General features: G+C 41.4%; 1 long non-coding RNA gene across 2 annotated transcripts in view; it reads right to left on the bottom strand.

Annotated features, from left to right (window-relative positions):
- Positions 1–7,566: 7,566 nt before the first annotated feature.
- The window catches only part of Gm39383, a 36,143-nt gene continuing 31,985 nt past the window's right edge, over positions 7,567–11,724 (bottom strand). Inside the window, exon 6 of one of the 2 annotated variants that reach the window (XR_870950.2) lies at positions 7,567–9,700. This is a non-coding gene — a long non-coding RNA (predicted gene, 39383). The remainder of the gene's footprint in view (positions 9,701–11,724) is intronic. The other variant, XR_870951.1, reaches the window with a different exon arrangement.

Here is an 11,724-nt window from a genome sequence, read left to right as displayed (position 1 = left end):
GCACGCTGTCACCTGCAGCTGGTTCCAGGCTCCAAGGATGAATTGGCGCGAATGGGCCTCTTCCCCACCCCTCTTTATAAGCGCGTTTGCTATTAAACATTTGAGCCTTGATCAGGAAACTTGACTCAGCTCCATTTTTCTCTTGACTGCCTAGCTCCCCTCTCTTTTCAGCCCCGGCTTGCCTCCCAGGTGTGCCCCCTTTCTTGTGAGCCACAGGTCGGCTTCCAACAGCCAGCTAACTAACTAACTGTTCAGCCCTCCACACAATTTCAAGCTACACCACCCCAGCCTCTAGCCTCCTCCCCTGCTCTCCAACTGCCGCCCATCAACTTCATTATGGACGTGGCTAGGTCGGCAGACTAGCTGTATCCGTTCATGCCCTCACTGCCGTGCCAACATGCCTGAGCAGAGTAACTTCAGTAGGAACGAAGGACTTATGTTGGCTCACAGGCTGATGATGTTATGATGTGGAAGGAACGGCAGCAGGAGCGTGAGACTGCTGATCGCACTGTATCTTGAGTCAGGAAGCAGAGAGCTAGGAGTGTTGGTCTTCAGAGTGAGCTCTCCTTCGGTTCCCATCTTATTCGGTGCCAGACCTCAGCCTACGGGATGCAGCCTTCCACAGGCAGGGTGGGTCTTTCCTTCTTAGTTACCCTGAAAACACCCTAATTGACACGCTCAGGGATGTCTGCTGCGTTTACAGTCAAGGTTAACTACCAGAGAAGCCATCTTTGTCTGGAGACTCAGGAACTCAGCCAGTTGTGATCCTGCGGCTGCCTCCTCAGCAAGACCCCACCCGAGGACAAGGAAAGAAAGAGTCTGGGAAACTGCACAGGAGCTCATCACTGCCTTGGGATGGAAGAAACACACAGAACATCTGTTCACAATTTATTAGTCCAAACTAGTTGTGTGACCTGGCCTAACGGCAAGGGAGCTAGAAGCGGACTTTTCCTTTTCTGTGAGAGGAACAGTGTGCAAAAGACTTAAGGACCAAGTAGACCTTCTCTGTCCTTCCCTTTCTCTTGGAAGCTTTCCATACATAACTTTTACGGACAGACAGAAGACACTCTGTCCCCAATTTGTAAATACCTATTAACACACATCAGAGCGTATTATAATTATTCACATCATTTCTTGATTTTTTTCACCTAACCCATGCAATCTTTAAAAGAATAACTTCATCATACCCATATATTTCACACTAGTGCCTGGCATACAGAAGGTTCTTGGTGAATGTTTATTGAATAAAAAGCTAAACAGAAGCAAGTATACAATTTTTCACATTTAAATTTTAGTTGGTAGCAAAAGTAGCATGAGTGAAGAATTATCCGTACCATTGTAATGTACCACTCTGAGACACTGAAGAAATGTAGCAAGGCACAAAATACATTCCAAACAGCTATCCAGTGCATCAAGTTAAACTATGACTCAGTCTTCATGAGATGCTGTCTTAATAGCCAGGACACTGTGCTGTGTCGCCTGTGACAGGCAAGAATGCTCAGGCCTTAGCAACAGAAAAGCACATTTCTCTAGGTATGCCTGAGGCTTATAAATCAGCATGTTTTCTCTATTATCTAATATTACTGATGAAAAAGAGATGACATTAATAACAGTAGTAGAATTAACCACAAAGTAATTTGAAGCATCTTAATAAGTTTATAATTATCAATCGAGTTTCTTTACATTTAAATTTTAGATAAACGACAAGGCGTAGGCTATGAATAAAGCAAAATATTAACCATTGTAATGCCACTGATTGTGGCAGTCTGTCATCTGAGCTGTGTTCCTGCATAAACTATATTATATTCTGTGTCTTTTTCTTTAGTCAATAATAATAATAATAACACAGACAAGGGGAACTTGCCAAAGACAGCAGAGTTTCATTCACTCACACCACCCAGGACTTCACCAGTGACTGCTAACTTAGCTTTTGTTAGGAAACGCTCATTACAAACTAGGCTCCTTTTATGTCCGAAGCTCACCACCTGTTCCCTAGATGGAGATTACAGGTTAATATGGTGGTGGGATCGCTAAGGATCCTGGCCAACACTCTGAGCCTGAGTGTGGGAGGAGCCAGAGAGTCACCAGAAGGGCAGCAACCCAGCCAGGTCCCATCCTGAGATGAGCAGAGGAAGCCGGAAGGAATCAGGAGGAACCAAGTGGTCATGGGAGCAGAGGGAGTCGAAAGGTTAAGCTGGGAGGGAGAGGCAGGTCTGAGACTACCTAATAGGCAGGGTCTGGGAGGAGAAAGGAAAGAGTCAAGTGGAGTCTAGGAAGTGAAGAGGGCAGGCGTGGGACAAAATAGAAACAGTGAGCAAGAAGTGGGTGGGACAAGAATAAATCAGAGGCAAGGGGATTACATAGAGAGCAAGAATAGAGCTCAGAACTCCCCCAGAGCTCATTCTGCTTCTCCTTCTATTTAGTCTTTTTCAAGCCTTGAAGACGCGCGCGCGCGCGCACACACACACACTAGCTTTTGAGGCTTCAAGTATTACAAATATTTTCTTTCTTAACAAAAAAAGCAAACATATTAGCATTTTTAGATCTAGAGGTGAAAACATACAACTGAGAGGTTTGTTTCTTTTACTTATTTTAACAAAGTGATAGTCTTGAAAATGCATGGAAGTCTTCTCTACATGTTACTTCAAATTCTATAGTGCAGGAATATAACGCATATACATGTGTATGAATATACCTATTTTTCCTGGAAGCCAGTGATCAATTTTCAGTCATTCTGTATGGTTTATTTGACATGAAGGTTTAAATCATTTCCTACTCGCTACTAGAAATGACTAGAAACTGCTCTTTTTTTCTTTTTTTTTCCTTTTTTTTTTTCTTTTTTCTTTTTGTTTGCTATTCTGTTTGGTTAAAAGATTATGGAGACCGGTGAACTATATAACAGTATTTGCCAGCAAGTTTGAAGACCCAAGTTCAATCCCTGGGACCTACAAGGTAGAAGGAAACTGACTACTGCAAGTTGTCCTCTGGCTTCTACACACGTGCCATGGCATTCCACATGTGCGCACACACACAAACAAACAAATAGATAAAATATTTCAGCTGGCAAGATGGCTTAGTGGGTAAAGGTATCTCCTACCAACCCGAACGACCTGAGTTCAATTCCTAGGACCCATATGGTAAAGGGTGACAATTCCAGCACGTTGTCTTCCAGTCTCCACTCACATGGCCCATTCATACATGCCCCCTGACATGTAATCTTTTTAAAAGATTGTGGTAAAGTAAGAGAAAGCACAGATATGTCTACACAGCTAATGGTCCTGTCTTGCAGTTTCTGTCGTCTTGTATGATGGTTACTGCTGTCAATTTGACAGAATCTAGAGTTAGCTGGCTTGAGAAGGCCTGGGGAGGGGGGTAATATTAATTAAGATGTCAAGACCCACACACTGTGGGCAGCACCCTTCCCTGGCCAGATCCTGGACTATGTAAGTGGAGAGTGGGAACTGAACAACAGTATGCTTGTATCACGCTCTGTTGGTGATTGTGGATGGGATGTGACCAGCTGCTGCGGGCTGTGCTGTCTTCCTTTCCCTGCCGTGACAGACTACACTCTTACGCTGCTTTCGTCAGGGCATTTGATCACAGCAGTGATAGAAAAAACTAAGACACCCTGGAAGTTAAGGTTTCTGATGTGCTTTCCCAGAGTAAAGCTGGGCTAGAAATTCTTCCATAGCTTTCTAGGAAAGCATGCTGCAGGTGAGAAGTATACGCGATGGGAGAGAAGTGGGCGGGGTCAGCTCTTCTGTGTGAACCAATCAAGTGAAGCTACAATGGCTCCCGCCCCCACTGTGTATATTCATTACTCTTTTTTGCAAAGTGACAAAACTCGTGATTAAAGAAGTAAAGATTTCTATGAACTCGCACTTTATGAAGGGTTACACTCTGGGTGAGTGACACGGTTTAACAGTTAAAAATGATTGCCATGCAAGTCTGACAACCTGAACTCAATTACTGAATCCCACAATGGAAAGACTCAGCTCCCAAAAGTTGTCCTCTGACCTCCACATGTGCATCTCGTTATGTGCAAGCCCCGCCCCAGTAATAATTACAATGTTTAAAAAGAGAGCTACAGCCCATCTCTGCAGGGAAGGCACAGGGACAAACAGTAAGGCTGCTCATGTCTCCTCCAACGTCAGAAAGCAGAGAGTGGACAGGAAGTAGGGATGGCCCTCACCCGTGACTTAATTCTTCCAGCAAGGTTTCATGTCCTAAAGGTTCCATATCCTTCCAAAATAACACCACTGTCAGGATATCACATGTTAAAACACATATATAGGCCATGCAGTACAGTCCTGAATAAGGCCCAACACAAAATAATAAGCCTGGGGTTAGAGCGATGGCTCAGAGGGATAGGAGCCCATGCTGCTCCTGCAGAGGACCCAGCACCTACAAGGTGGCCCACGACCTTCTTTAACTCCAGTTCCGAGGAATCAAATGCCCTTTTCTGTTCTCCATAGGCACCAGGCAGGTATGTAGTGAACATATACATATTGAGGCAAGACATTCATACATACACAAATGAAAATATTTTTTCAAATATCATAACCTTACTAAAAATATTATGATTATTTCACAATCTTTTTTTTTTTTTTTTTTTTAGTAATCCTTATAAGGGTCTTGAATGTGAACTTTAGAGACCACTGTTTCACAGTTGGACAGTCCTGTATAGGGAGCATTCACATTCAAACCACACAGGCATCTGTTTAGTAGCAAACCTGTTTTAATAGTTAAATTAAGATCCTGACAGTGAGCATCTAATCATTTAGGAATCACCAGCAGACTGGCTAAAATAAAAACAAAAGTTCAGAGAAGTTTAAAAATTCATCAAAAGAAAACCTCATGAAGCTATTAAATGTCCGTGGAAGAGTTACAAAATTCAAGGCTAATATGCAAAAGCCAGTTGTTTTCTGCATAATTAAAAATGAACAGATAGATTTCAATGACAAAAACAAAAATGAAACAACAACAAAACACCATTTCAGCATGGCTCAAGAATGGGCCCCATACTTTGGAAGCCAGTCTGGATATTTCTCACAACACTAAAAATACTCCTTCCATACAAACAAGTGTGTTCTTCCACATTCACTCAAAGGAACTGAAAACCATTTCCACCCAAATCCACACAGATGTTTAAAGCAGCTTTGTTTGTAAATGCCAAAGTTTTCAAGTGATCAAACTGTATTTCAATAGGCAAATGGTTATACTCTGGTATATCCTGAGAAATATATAGTACCCCTGCCCCTCTCCAAAAAGCCACTGAGCCATGAAGGGGCACAGAGCTTTGGATGCACATGAGTAAGAAGAGAGCAGACATCTGAAAGAGCTGCACAGTTTGTTTACAACCATGTGACATTATGAAAAAAATGTGTTGACATTAAAAGATCAGTGGCTGCCTGGGATTAGTGAAGGGGTGGGTGGGAAGAGTTAGATGAAATTTTAAGACAGTGAAACTACTCTATATAACACACAGGGCTGTGTTCATGTCATGAGAGACTTTGTCCAAACCTGCAGAATGGACAACATGGAGTCTGACTCCCAGATGTGAACTGTGGGCTTTGACTGATAAGGATGTGTCACAGCACGTTCACAAAAGGTGCCACTCGGGCAGAGTGTCGATAGTTGGGAGGTGTTCACATGTGATCATGGTGGCCTGTGGACATCCTTTGTCCTTCCTGTGAAATTAGTACTGAAAGACTCTAAAATATAAAGGGGTTTATTTAAGTGTGACTATGATATTGATGCTAGTGAATGTTGCAGTAAGAAATTCATGGACAGCTGGGTGGTGATAATGATGCTGGGAAGCAGAGGTGGGTGGATCTCTGTGAGTTCAAGTCCAGTCTGGTCTAAAGAGAAGGGTCCAGGACAGATAGAGCTAGATAGAAAAACCTGTCTCAAAAAAAAAAAAAGAAAGAAAGAAAGAAAGAAAGAAAGAAAGAAAGAAAGAAAGAAAGAAAGAAAGAAAAAAAGAAAAAGAAAAAAGAAAAGAAAAAAAAAGTGGGCTATTGAGAAGGCTCAGGTGAAGGTACTTGCCAAGAAATCTTCACTACCTTAGCTCAGTCCCTAAAAGAAAGAATTAACTCTACAAAGTTGTCCCCTGACCGCCACATATGTACTGTAGCACACACACACACAATTTTTTAATAAAGAAATTAGAGTTTTCACCCAATAATATGATCCCCATACTGAGTACGTTGTAACTTATTCTGTGCTTTGGTTTCCTCTACAATGAAGAAAACCAAAATATCTTTAAATCTAACACAGATCTTGGTGTATCAATGCAGATTATCCAGCGGTAAGAACTTCAAAATGAGAGCGCAAATGACAAATGCACCAGACCTCCTCTTCCAGAGAGAGGAGCACGGAGTCACCAGCTAAGTTACAGACAGTGGCAAGGTCTCTCTGAGAGACACTAGGAAGTACAGCTTAGGGCACATCAGGAAAGTGGGAGAGTCAACTTCTGCCTCAAGGTTGCTGTGAGAAGCAGAGTGTTCCACTGGGGCTTCCACACAGTAATCACTGGGATTGGGGAGGGGAGGGGTGTTTCAAGTGATCGGCCTTTCTGTTATCACTGTAGGAAGGTTCTATAGCAGCCCTGGAGTACAATCCAGTCACCAGAGTCAATGATGCTATTGAGATGCTGTAGCTGGGAGCTACAATGTCTCTTCCATTGTGTTAGCCTCACTTTTAATCGGAAATAAAATTACTTCAAAACTTTTCATTATACCTGTTTACTTATTTTGTGGCCACACAGAAGGCTAGGGCTTGTGTGTGAATGAGATCAGAATATAACCTGTGTGGCTCCCTCCTTCCACTGTGTGGGCCCTGGGGATCAAATTCAAGTCTTCAGGGCTGCTGGAAGTGCCCTTACCTGATAAGCCACCTTATTGCCCTCACCCTTTTAATACCTTTGTGTTGAAACCATTAAACAAAACAAAACAAAAAACTCGAAATATATTGGCATCACCACTACCTATCCTTTTTCCACTGTGCACCAGAACAGCAGAAAGTATCTATTTTAATTAAGCATAACTTAGTACCTACCTGTACTAAGTCCTTCCACACCCTTCCCTCTCTTCTCCTCTCCCCAGCCTCTGGTAACCACCTCTTTACTAATGTCCATATGTCTATCTAGCTTCCTTATATAAGAGAGAAAATAGGATTTTTTTTCTTTTTCTGTACCTGGAGTCTTTCACTTAACATTGTGACTTGCACAACTTCTCCCACATTGTTGCAGATAACAAGGTTTTATTCTTTTACCGCTGTATACTACTCCACAGTGTGTGTATACTGTATACTCCACAGTGTGTGTATACTGTATACTCCACAGTGTGTGTATACTGTATATTCCTTGTCCATTCATCAGGTGAAGGGACTTAAGTTCTTCATGTCTTAGTCATTCTGAATAGTGCTACAGCCAGTTGTGATGGTGTGCACTTCTGATGGCAGCATTCAGGGGGCAGAGGCAGGCAGACACCTGTGAGTTCCCAGCCAACCAGAGCCAGAGACCTTGTCTTTAAAAACAAAAAAACAAAAAAACAAAAAGCCTACAATAAATAAATAAATAACTGAATAGTGCTACAATGGACAGGAAAGCCCAGATATATCTTTGGCAAAATTGTTTCATTTCTCAGAAGTGTATATACAGTAATATAATTGATGGGTTAACTGTAGTTCTAGCTGTAATTTTTTTTTGAGGCACCTCTGTACCTTCTTTATAATATCTGTGTCACATTACCAACACCAGTGTGTATTTCCTTTCTCCATATCCTTGCAAGTACTCATTTTCCTTAGGGGTTTTTTTTTTTTTAATAGTCCTTCTGAGAGGAGGTGAGACACCCCATTGTGGTCTGGGTAAGCATTTCCCTTAGATTCACACAATGGGCATATTTTCAAGTTCTGATGGTTATTTGCATGTCTTCTTTTGACAAGTGTGTCTTTAGGTCTGTGTGAAAACTTGAATAAGAATGTCCCCATAGGCTTCTGTATTTAAATACTTAGTTAGCAGGGAGTGACACTGAAAATGATTAGAACGTGTGGCCTTGTTAGAGGAAGGGTGTTGTTGGGTTGACCCTTGAGGTTTGAAAAGCCCTTGCCAGGGCTTTTCTCTCTTCCTGTCTGTGGATCAGGGTTTCGTTCTCAGCTACAGCTGAACTAAACTACAGTTTAGCTCCAGCACCTGCCTGCAAGCTGCTGTGCTCTGCCCCGCCCCCTGTGATTATAAACAGATTAAACCTCTGAAACTATAAGAAAGCCCTAATTAAACGTTTTCTTTTAAGAGTTACCTTGGTTGTGGTATTTTGTCACAGCAACAGATGTATGGCTAGGACAGTCTGCTCACCATTTTGAAATCTGGCCTGGGGGGATGGGGGAACACACACCATTGACTTGTTTCCATTGCTCTTGTGTTCTGGGTATTAGCTCTTCTCAAATGAACAGTTTGCAAATGTTTTCACTCATCCGGTAGGGTGTCTCTTCATTCAGTTCGTCATCTCTCTTGCTACATAGGGAACTTTTTTGTTGTTTGACATAATCCCAATTATCTATTTTTGCTTTTGTTTCCAGCACATTTTGAAGTTTTATCAAAAGAAGAAAATACCATTTCAGAGTCATGATCATTTTCCCTGTGTTCCCTTCTAGCAGTTTTATAACCTGAATCCTATGTTTAAGTCCTATCTATTCTTAGTTGATCTTTGTGAGAAATGATAGGGGTCTAACTTCATTCTTCCTAAGGAAATCCAAGTTATTCAGTGCTTTTTACTGAAGAGGTTGCTCTTTCCTCTGCATATGTTCTTGGCATCTTCCTCAAAAATCACCTGGTTTTGGATGAGGGAGTTTTCTTCTAGGATCTATATTCTGTTCCATTGCTCCATATGGCTGTTTTTATGCTAATCTCCTGCTGCTTTCATTACTGTAGTTCTATGTATGTATGAGTGTATGTATATATATATATTTCTCTGTATATATTTACATCCATGTATTCTATATACATAAATTCTTTTTCACAATACTTAGGACCAAATGCACAGCCGAGCATGCTACCACTGATGTCAACAGAATTAGACCCTAGGTGTCAGGTAGCATATCTCCCCCTTTGTTCTTTTAGCTAAGAATTGCTCTAGATATTCAGGCATTTTGATTTTTTAGCTTTTCCTTGTAATTCCATATGTATTTTAGTTTTTCATACGGAGTTAGATTTTTAGTTTTAGGAAACACAAAGATTGTCCTTGGACACCTGACATGGCACTTTCACATTGTATTGCTTGAGAAGCCTCCGCCAGTCTCCATTTCTCAGGGAGAGCACGGGAGCAAAACACTGGTGCTCCCGACCATAGATGTTTGTCCAGCTCAAATGAAACAGTTATCTTAAACATGGGGTTGAAAAATATATAAAATAAAAGCTTTCACGTGTCTCATTGCCTGGAGAGTTTTGCTTGATAGGTTCCATACTCCTAAGTGTTTTTGTCAAGTTATGATCAGGATTCTTGATTCTGAAGTCTGGCCAGCTTTCTGAACATCAGCATGTGATTGTTGAATAGGTCAGAATCTCTGGAGGTAGAATATAGGACCTGCGAGGCCCCAGCCAGTTCTAGTTCCTCCTTTAGACATTAGTGAGCTCTGGGTACCACAGACCCTGAGGACACCATCTTTCTTCCAAGCATAATATGGATCACTTGAAGTTGCCCTACAAAAGAGGTAGAAACAGAAAAGCTCAGTTCAAAGTGACCCCCCAAGTTGTCATAATTATTATTATTATTTCTATTATTAATTATCAAGTTAAATAGAAACAGTAGGCAAATGACTTATCTATGATGTATTAAGAAGCAATTAGTCGGAACTAGGTCAACATACCCAAAGCAAAAATGGAAAATATAGCATGAAATGAGTTATTGATAAGGATGTCCACATGCAAATTGAGTAATTGCTGAATCAGATGACCCACTGTTTGGGATGGTGTGGTCACCGAGGAAAAGTTCAAATCACATTGCATGTGCAAAGCCAAAGCCAGTGGCATTTCATGCTTTAGTGAACAAGAAAAGTAAAACACTTTAATAGCTCCATCAAAAGACCATGCTCCTACTCGGATGATGGTACTTCCACAAAGATCAAATATGGATATCCTTTTTTTAAAAGGAGGAAAAAATATAAGTTGTTTGTAAGGGCATAGCATTTAAAGACAACATATGTTCCCTGTAGTCAAGAATAGGTTCCTTACATCAGCTGAAGACATTCACAGAGGGAGGAGTTGGAGGAAATAGTATCAGAAGCAGGCGGGGGAAGTTGTCATCTTTCTTCTTTCTGCTCTTGTCATCTTTGCCTGCCTGAAAGTAATTTCCATTTTGTATTGCTTCAAGATGTAGAGCTCTAAAAATGTTATCTCAATACAATGTCCTTCTGAAATCCCTATGTTTTGTGGGGTTTTATGGTGTATTTCTGTTAAGACTGAGTTTCGGAGTCCAGGCTGTCTTAGGCTTTGCTATGTACCTCAGATAGTACCTCAGCTCACGGCCCTCCTGCCTCAGAATCCTGGGTACTAGATTTACAGACTGTGCCTCATTACTTATTAGCACCAATGTTATTAGTGTAGAGGGCTATGTCATAGCATGAAATGAATGTATGTCATAACTCATTCATGCTCGGGTACCTTTCCTAGCCCAGGTTAGACCCCCAGTCATAGCACCTACTTGGCTTTCATGATTATAGCCTAGCTTCAGGGCAGAAGACAGACTCAACGTGTTTCTGCATTTCATCATGACCTCTGACCTCTTTTTAGTATACAAAGCCACTAGAGGATTACCATCGTCCTTGCTGAAAGCCTTCATTGTTTCCGATGTTAATGAACAAGCTCCAGAGAAGTCACTTTGTTTGATACAGTCATGGTTTGAATATGCTTGGCCCAGGGCATGGCACTATTTGGAGGTGTGGCCTTGTTGGAGTAGGTGTGTCACCATGGGCGTGGCCATGTCCTTTAAGACCCTTATCCTAGCTGCCTGTAAGTCAGTCTTCCATTAGCAGCTTTCAGATGAAGATGTAGAACTCTCAGCTCTGCCCACACCTTGTCTGACTGGATGCTGTCATACTCCCACCTTGATGATAATGGACTAAACTTCTGAACCTGTAAGCCAGCCCCAATTAAATGTTATCCTCTACAAGACTTGCCTTGGTCATGGTATCTCTTCACAGCAGTAAAATCCTAAGACAGTCCCCAATGTTTGTTCCTCTGCTTCTCCAACCCTGCCCAGTATTGTCCTCTGGCCTCATTCAGGGACTCATATTTTGCTAGCTTTTCTCTCTTACCAAAGTTTGGCATGTGTCAATCTTCTGGAACACACACATACTTCATTCTTCAGATTACATTTTACATATAACATCTTGACCTAGTAACCCTAAAACTCATATGTAGTACAACTCTCTTCACACGCTTTCTCTGTTTTCCTTACCATGCTATATTGATTTCTATACCATTTCAATACATTGGCTTATTGATTTCGGTGTGTTTTTCCCAGTAAATAATACATGAATTACATGAGGATATCAACAGTAAGCATTATATCACGTCTTAACTAGACTCCTATGTCTGGTTGGGTGAGTATTACATGAATGAAACAAGGAAATAATTGTAAGACAGAATTTACATAAGCACAGAACAGTTTCTATATTTCTAGATGTAGACTTTAGGGAAAACTAATGAGTTGGGAACAATTACAG

This window comes from Mus musculus, chromosome 9 (assembly GCF_000001635.26).
Source record: "Mus musculus strain C57BL/6J chromosome 9, GRCm38.p6 C57BL/6J".
Lineage (NCBI taxonomy): Eukaryota > Metazoa > Chordata > Mammalia > Rodentia > Muridae > Mus > Mus musculus.
This window is presented reverse-complemented; position numbering and strand designations above follow the sequence as displayed.